This window comes from Schistocerca gregaria, chromosome 1 (assembly GCF_023897955.1).
Source record: "Schistocerca gregaria isolate iqSchGreg1 chromosome 1, iqSchGreg1.2, whole genome shotgun sequence".
NCBI classification, from domain to species: Eukaryota; Metazoa; Arthropoda; class Insecta; order Orthoptera; family Acrididae; genus Schistocerca; species Schistocerca gregaria.
Genome location: NC_064920.1, coordinates 63261644 through 63269008, shown reverse-complemented (window position 1 = coordinate 63269008; position 7365 = coordinate 63261644).

Here is a 7365-nt window from a genome sequence, read left to right as displayed (position 1 = left end):
CCGAATGCACTACATGTCGTCTGCACTTGATGGGCCCGGCCGAACGCACTACCTGTCGTCTGCACCCGATGGGCCTGGCCGAACGCAACTGCCTCTCGTCTGCACCCGATGGGCCTGGCCGAACGCAACTGCCTCTCGTCTGCACCCGATGGGCCTGGCCGAACGCAACTGCCTCTCGTCTGCACCCGATGGGCCTGGCCGAACGCAACTGCCTCTCGTCTGCACCCGATGGGCCTGGCCGAACGCAACTGCCTCTCGTCTGCACCCGATGGGCCTGGCCGAACGCAACTGCCTCTCGTCTGCACCCGATGGGCCTGGCCGAACGCCCCCCCCCTGTGGGTTCCGGGGTAAGAATAGGCCCACGGTATTCCTGCCTGTCGTAAGAGGCGACTAAAAGGAGTCTCAAACGTTTCGGCCTTATGTGATGGTCCCCTACCGGGTTTGACCTCCATCTTCTAAATTCTTCCGAAGAGCGAGCTGATTGGGGAAGGGCGCCTTACAAGGTGCAATGTGTCCATCGCTCATTACCATCTCTAGCTTGGTTGGTCGTCGTCGCATAGCTGTCCCGCCCACTCACCATCTCTAGGGCGTGGCTTTGTTCTTGGGTGCGGTTTTTTGCAGTCTGCTCTGCTGTGTCGCTTTATGCGCCAATGACGATCATGGACTACATTTCACCTGAAATCCAGCACGGTAGCCAGTCCGTTGTGGTGGGGCCGCCATGTACCCTGTCGGTTGTAGCCCCCTGACAACACAGGGATCGCTCTACTGATGCCTGCGCCGTTAACTCCCCGCGTATGCCAAGGAGTAGATGCCTGTCTCCTTGGGGCATCGGGACTCCCGGCAATGGCCATCCCGCCAGGTGGTCGTTGCTGAGGCTGGGTGGCGTCCGTGGGGAGGGCCCTTGGTTGGAGTAGGTGGCATCAGGGCGGATGACCCGCGATGAAGCGTGGTACATCATCTCTTGCTGGCGGCCAGCCGCCAGCAGTCTCTAAGCGTTCTCGGCCTCAATACAACGCTCAGGCATATGATCCACAATCGTTCCCCTCCCTGGCCACACCATGGGAGGAACGAAAGGCTACGGTTGGCAGCGAACCTTATTCACCTCGCTATTTAGTCTGTACACGAGTCGATGGGGAATCGTTTATGGCGACCAAGCCTCAGTTTTTTGTCGAGCACTTGGAGGATAAGTTTGGGGAGGTGGAGGGCTTGTCCAAAATGCGCTCTGGGGCAGTATTGATCAAAACGGCATCCTCTGCACAGTCACGGCGGTTACTCGCTTGTGACAAGTTGGGGGATGTTTCCGTCACGATCACACCCCATAAGAGTCTCAACATGGTCCAGGGCATTATATTCCATAGGGACCTACTCTTGCAGTCAGACGACAAGCTACGCGCCAATTTAGAACGGCGGGGTGTTCACTTCGTCCGGCGCGTCCATCGGGGTCCGAGGGATAATCAGGTAGCCACCGGTGCCTTCATCTTGGCCTTCGAGGGTGACGTCCTACCCGACAAGGTCAAGGTGATGGTCTACCGATGTGATGTGAAGCCCTATATCCCTCCCCCGATGAGGTGTTTCAAATGCTGGAAGTTCGGCCACATGTCATCTCGGTGTACTTCCAGCATGACATGCAGAGATTGTGGACGCCCTTCACATCCTAATACTGCATGTGCGCCGCCTCCCATCTGTGTGAACTGCGGCGAACACCATTCCCCTTGCTCGCCAGACTGCAAGGTTCTACTGAAAGAACGAAGGATCATGGAATATAAGACCCTGGACCGCATGACCTATACTGAGGCTAAGCGGAAATACGAGAGGCTACATCCTGTGGCTCTGACCAGCTCCTATGCCACCGCTGCCAAAACAGTAGTTTTGTCATCTGCTGTACCGATTCCACTGAACCCTCTGAGCCGGAATACTACACCTGCCCCCTTGATGGTGGGGGGCACTTCCCCATCTGTTGCTCCTGCACCACCTACCTCAGGAGCAACAACCCCCCAACCATCGGGGACACAAGTCCCCAACTCTAAGCCGGAGAAGCGTCCGACTTCTTCGGCGACTCTCTCTCGCAAGGGATCCCTCGGGTCCCTCCCTTCCCAGGTTTCCACCTCTGGGAAGGGTGGCGTCAGCCAATGGCTGAAAAGCAGGCCAGCGGCTGGTCGCAGGGCTTCCCACTCCTCCTCCGTCCCGGAGACTGACTCGGTGGAGCCCTCCCAGCCAGTAAAGCCCAAGGAGCAGAGAGAGAAGACGAAGAAGAAGAAGGCCTCTAAGGCCAAGGAACGCGCGGTGGCATCCGCCCCACCGCTCCATACAGGCTCTGCGTCTGAGGATGAGGTGGAGATCATGGCGTCCGCTGAGGACCTGGATCTCGCCATACCCTCAGACGCCAAGGACGCCGATTGTACTGGTCCTCGATCGGTGACAGCAGGTGACCCAGTGACGTGATCTGCCTCCTCGGTCCCTTCACGCCTATTTCGCCCATGGACAAAGTGATTCTCCAGTGGAACTGCAGCGGTTTTTTCCACCACCTTGCTGAGCTCCGCCAACTCGTCAGCCGTCACCCTTTCTTCTGCATTGCCCTCCAGGAAACGTGGTTTCCGGCAATGCGGACCCCTGCCCTACGAGGGTATCGGGGTTATTATAAGAACCGGGCAGCTTATGAGAGGGTGTCTGGTGGAGTCTGCGTCTACGTCCTTAACTCTATCTACAGCGAGTGTGTGCCTCTTCATACACCCTTAGAGGCTGTCGCTGTAAGGATGTGGACGCCTCAGCCTATTACTGTCTGCAGTTTGTACCTTCCGCCGGATGGTGATGTCTCTCGTCATGTGTTGGCTGCATTGATAGGACAACTGCCGCCTCCCTTTGTGTTGCTGGGCGACTTTAACGCCCATAACCCCTTGTGGGGTAGCGCCGCGATTACTGGCCGGGGCAGAGATGTCGAGACTCTTCTGTCACAGCTTGACCTCTGCCTTTTAAACACGGGAGAGGCGACCCACTTTAGTGCGGTCCATGGCTCGTTTTCGGCCATTGACCTTTCTATTTGCAGCCCCGGACTTTCACCATCCATCCACTGGAGGGTCCATGACGACTTATGTGGTAGTGACCATTTCCCCATCTTTCTGTCACTGCCACAGCGTCACTCTTCTGAACGCCCCTCCAGATGGGCTCTGAATAAGGCTGATTGGGACTTATTTACATCTGTCGCAGTGATCGCACCTCCTTCCACTGATCCGATTGATGCGGTGGTTCAGTCGGTCACCACCAGCATCGTTTCTGCGGCGGCATCTGCGATTCCCTGTCCATCCGGGGCACCTCGGCGAAGGACTGGTCGCCCGAGATCGCAGAGGCGATTCGAGATCGCCGGCGGGCTCTTCAGCGCCATAAGCGGCACCCGTCGTTGGAGACCCTCATTGCTTTTAAACAGTTCCGCGCCCGAGCCCGACGCCTTATTCGCCAACGGAAGCAGGAGTGCTGGGAACGTTATGTTTCCACCATTGGCGTCCGTACCTCTGCATCGCAGGTTTGGGCCAAGATTCGGCGACTCCAAGGCTATCGGCCACCTGTCTCTGTCCCTGGGCTTTCGCTGAATGGAGCAGTGTGCACCGACTCCGACACGATTGCGGACCGGTTGGCAGAGCATTTTGCTCAGTGTTCCGCGTCAACGAACTACCCGTTGGCCTTCCGCTCCCGGAAAGAGCGGTTGGAAAGTCGGAGGCTTTCCTTTCACACGCGCCGCGCGGAGTCGTACAATGCTCCTTTCAGCGAATGGGAATTCCAGAGCGCACTTTCTGCTTGCCCTGATACGGCTCCTGGACCAGACCGCATTCACAGCCAGATGCTGAAACACCTCTCAGTGCCTTGCCAGCGACGCCTCCTAGATCTTTTCAATCGCGTCTGGGTCGAGGGTGTTTTCCCGTCTCAATGGCGGGAAAGCATAGTCCTCCCCGTATTGAAACCTGGCAAGAACCCGCTGGAGGTGGACAGCTATCGCCCCATAAGCCTCACCAACGTTCCTTGCAAGTTGCTGGAACGTATGGTGAGCCGGAGGTTGAGTTGGCTCCTCGAGTCTCGGGGCCTTCTGGCTCCGTCTCAGGGTGGGTTCCTTAAAGGCCGCTCTGCCGTTGATAATCTGGTCTCCCTGGAGTCTGCCATCCGTACAGCCTTTGCACGCCGCCAACATCTGGTTGCCGTCTTCTTCGACATGCGGAAGGCATACGATACGACTTGGCGCCATCACATCCTGGCCACACTTCATGGGTGGGGCCTTAGGGGCCCGCTCCCGATTTTTATTCAGAATTTTCTTTCGTATCGTTCCTTCCGCGTGCAAGTAGCTGCGTCGCATAGTTCCTCCCGGGTCCAGGAGAACGGGGTCCCACAGGGGTCTGTCCTCAGTGTGTCCCTGTTTTTAATTGCCATCAATGGGCTTGTTGAGGCGGTGGGGTCGTCCGTCGCGGCTTCTTTATATGCGGACGACTTCTGCCTATATTACAGCTCCAGTGGCATCGCCGCTGCTGAACGGCAGCTGCAAGGTGCCATCCGCAAGGCGCAGTCATGGGCTGTAGCGCACGGCTTCCAGTTTTCGGCCGCGAAGACCTGCGTTATGCATTTCTGCCGGCGTCGCACGGTTCACTCTGAGCCGCGCCTTTACCTTGACGGTGAACCTCTTGCTGTGGTCGCGACGCATCGGTTCTTGGGACTGGTGTTCGATACCCGGTTGACTTGGCTGCCCCATATTAGGCAGCTGAAGCAAACATGCTGGCGGCACTTAAACGCTCTCCGTTGCTTAAGCCACACCAGGTGGGGTGCCGACCGGTCCACCCTCCTCCACCTATATCAAGCGCTGATCCAGTCCCGCCTTGATTATGGGTGTGTGGCATACGGTTCTGCCTCGCCTTCAGCGTTGCGATTGCTGGATCCCATACACCACTGCGGGATCCGCCTCGCCACGGGAGCGTTCCGGACAAGCCCCGTCGACAGCATACTTGTGGAGGCTGGTGTCCCTCCATTGCGGTTCCAGCGTGACCGCCTTCTGGCCGCCTATGCCGCGCACGTGTATAGCATGCCAGGGCATCCAAACTACCGTCTCCTGTTCCCGCGCTCGATCGTCCATGTTCCAGACAGGCGGCCCCGGTCAGGGTGTCCCATTGCGGTTCGCCTCCGGGACCTTCTCCGTGGCCTTGACTTTTTTCCTCTGCCGCCTGTTTTCCGGGCCAATCTCCGTCTGCCCCCGTGGAGTGTGCCCCGACCGTGCCTTCGGCTCGACTTGGCACACGGTCCGAAGGTCTCAGTGCCTCCGGAGGCCCTCCGCCGCCGCTTTCTTTCCATCCTGGCCGAGTTTCCGAACGCGGCGGTGGCCTACACCGACGGTTCGGTAGTCTCTGGTCACACTGGTTACGCTCTCACTCTACGGGATTTTGTGAGCAACGGTCATTGGCAGCTGGCTCCAGTGTATACACTGCCGAGTTGGTTGCCATCTATCGTGCCCTAGAGTTTCTCCGCTCCCGCTCAGGTGAGTCCTTTGTCATCTGTAGTGACTCCCTGAGCGGTTTACGAGCTCTTGACCAGTGTTTCCCTCGTTCCCGTCTGGTGATGGCCATCCAGGAGTCCCTCCATACTCTCGTCCGTTGCGGCCGCTCTGTCACCTTTGTTTGGTCCCCGGGTCACGTCGGCATCCCGGGTAACGAGCGGGTTGACGAACTGGCGAAACAGGCGGTCAGTTCCCCGGCCATGGAGATCGGTCTTTTAGAGAGTGACGTCCGATCCGTATTGCGGCAGAAGGTCCTTGCTGCTTGGCGTGATGAGTGGCGCACCCTGCCCTCTCCCAACAAACTTCGGGCAGTCAAGGAGACAACCAGTGTGTGGCGCTCCTCCATGCGGGGGTCTCGCAAGGACGCTGTCGTCCTCTGCCGGCTCCGCATAGGACATACCCGGCTCACGCACGCGTATCTCTTGTGCCGTGACGACCCGCCTCTCTGTCGCTGCGGATTGGCCCTGACCGTGGTACACGTCTTACTCGACTGCCCACTTTCAACTGCCCTCAGGCAGACGTTCGCGCTGCCTGATACACTCCCTGCTCTTTTAACCGATGACTCTACTATGGCTGACTTAGTTCTCCGTTTTATTCGAGCAGGGGGTTTTTATCATTCAATATGAGAGTCCCTTTTTATTTTTTTTAGTGTCGACTGTGGCTTTTGGCCTGGGGTTTTAGTTTGTGGTGTTTTAATGTGTCCCTTGGTTGTTGGCCTTTCCAGTTTTATTTTCATGGTCGGCCAATGACCGTCGCACTCTGTGTGTCTTTTAATCTCTTTTCTCTGGTCTTCGTCTATGTCTTTCTTGTACTGTGTCGTCCCTTGTCGTCTCCGTTATGTGTTTATTGCTTGTTGGACCTTTCTTCGTGTATTATTATGGTCGTGGAACAAGGGACCGATGACCTAAGTAGTCTGGTCCCTTTAACCCCCACAAACCAACCAACCAACCAACCTGGCCGAACGCAACTGCCTCTCGTCTGCACCCGATGGGCCTGGCCGAACGCAACTGCCTCTCGTCTGCACCCGATGGGCCTGGCCGAACGCAACTGCCTCTCGTCTGCACCCGATGGGCCTGGCCGAACGCGACTGCCTCTCGTCTGCACCCGATGGGCCTGGCCGAACGCGACTGCCTCTCGTCTGCACCCGATGGGCCTGGCCGAACGCGACTGCCTCTCGTCTGCACCCGATGGGCCTGGCCGAACGCAACTGCCTCTCGTATGCACCCGATGGGCCTGGCCGAACGCAACTGCCTCTCGTCTGCACCCGATGGGCCTGGCCGAACGCAACTGCCTCTCGTCTGCACCCGATGGGCCTGGCCAAACGCAACTGCCTCTCGTCTGGACCCGATGGGCCTGGCCGAACGCAACTGCCTCTCGTCTGGACCCGATGGGCCTGGCCGAACGCAACTGCCTCTCGTCTGGACCCGATGGGCCTGGCCGAACGCAACTGCCTCTCGTCTGGACCCGATGGGCCTGGCCGAACGCAACTGCCTCTCGTCTGGACCCGATGGGCCTGGCCGAACGCAACTGCCTCTCGTCTGCACCCGATGGGCCTGGCCGAACGCAACAGCCTCTCGTCTGCACCCGATGGGCCTGGCCGAACGCAACTGCCTCTCGTCTGCACCCGATGGGCCTGGCCGAACGCAACTGCCTCTCGTCTGCACCCGATGGGCCTGGCCGAACGCAACTGCCTCTCGTCTGCACCCGATGGGCCTGGCCGAACGCAACTGCCTCTCGTCTGCACCCGATGGGCCTGGCCGAACGCAACTGCCTCTCGTCTGCACCCGATGGGCCTGGCCGAACGCAACTGCCTCTCGTCTGCACCCGATGGGCCTGGCCGA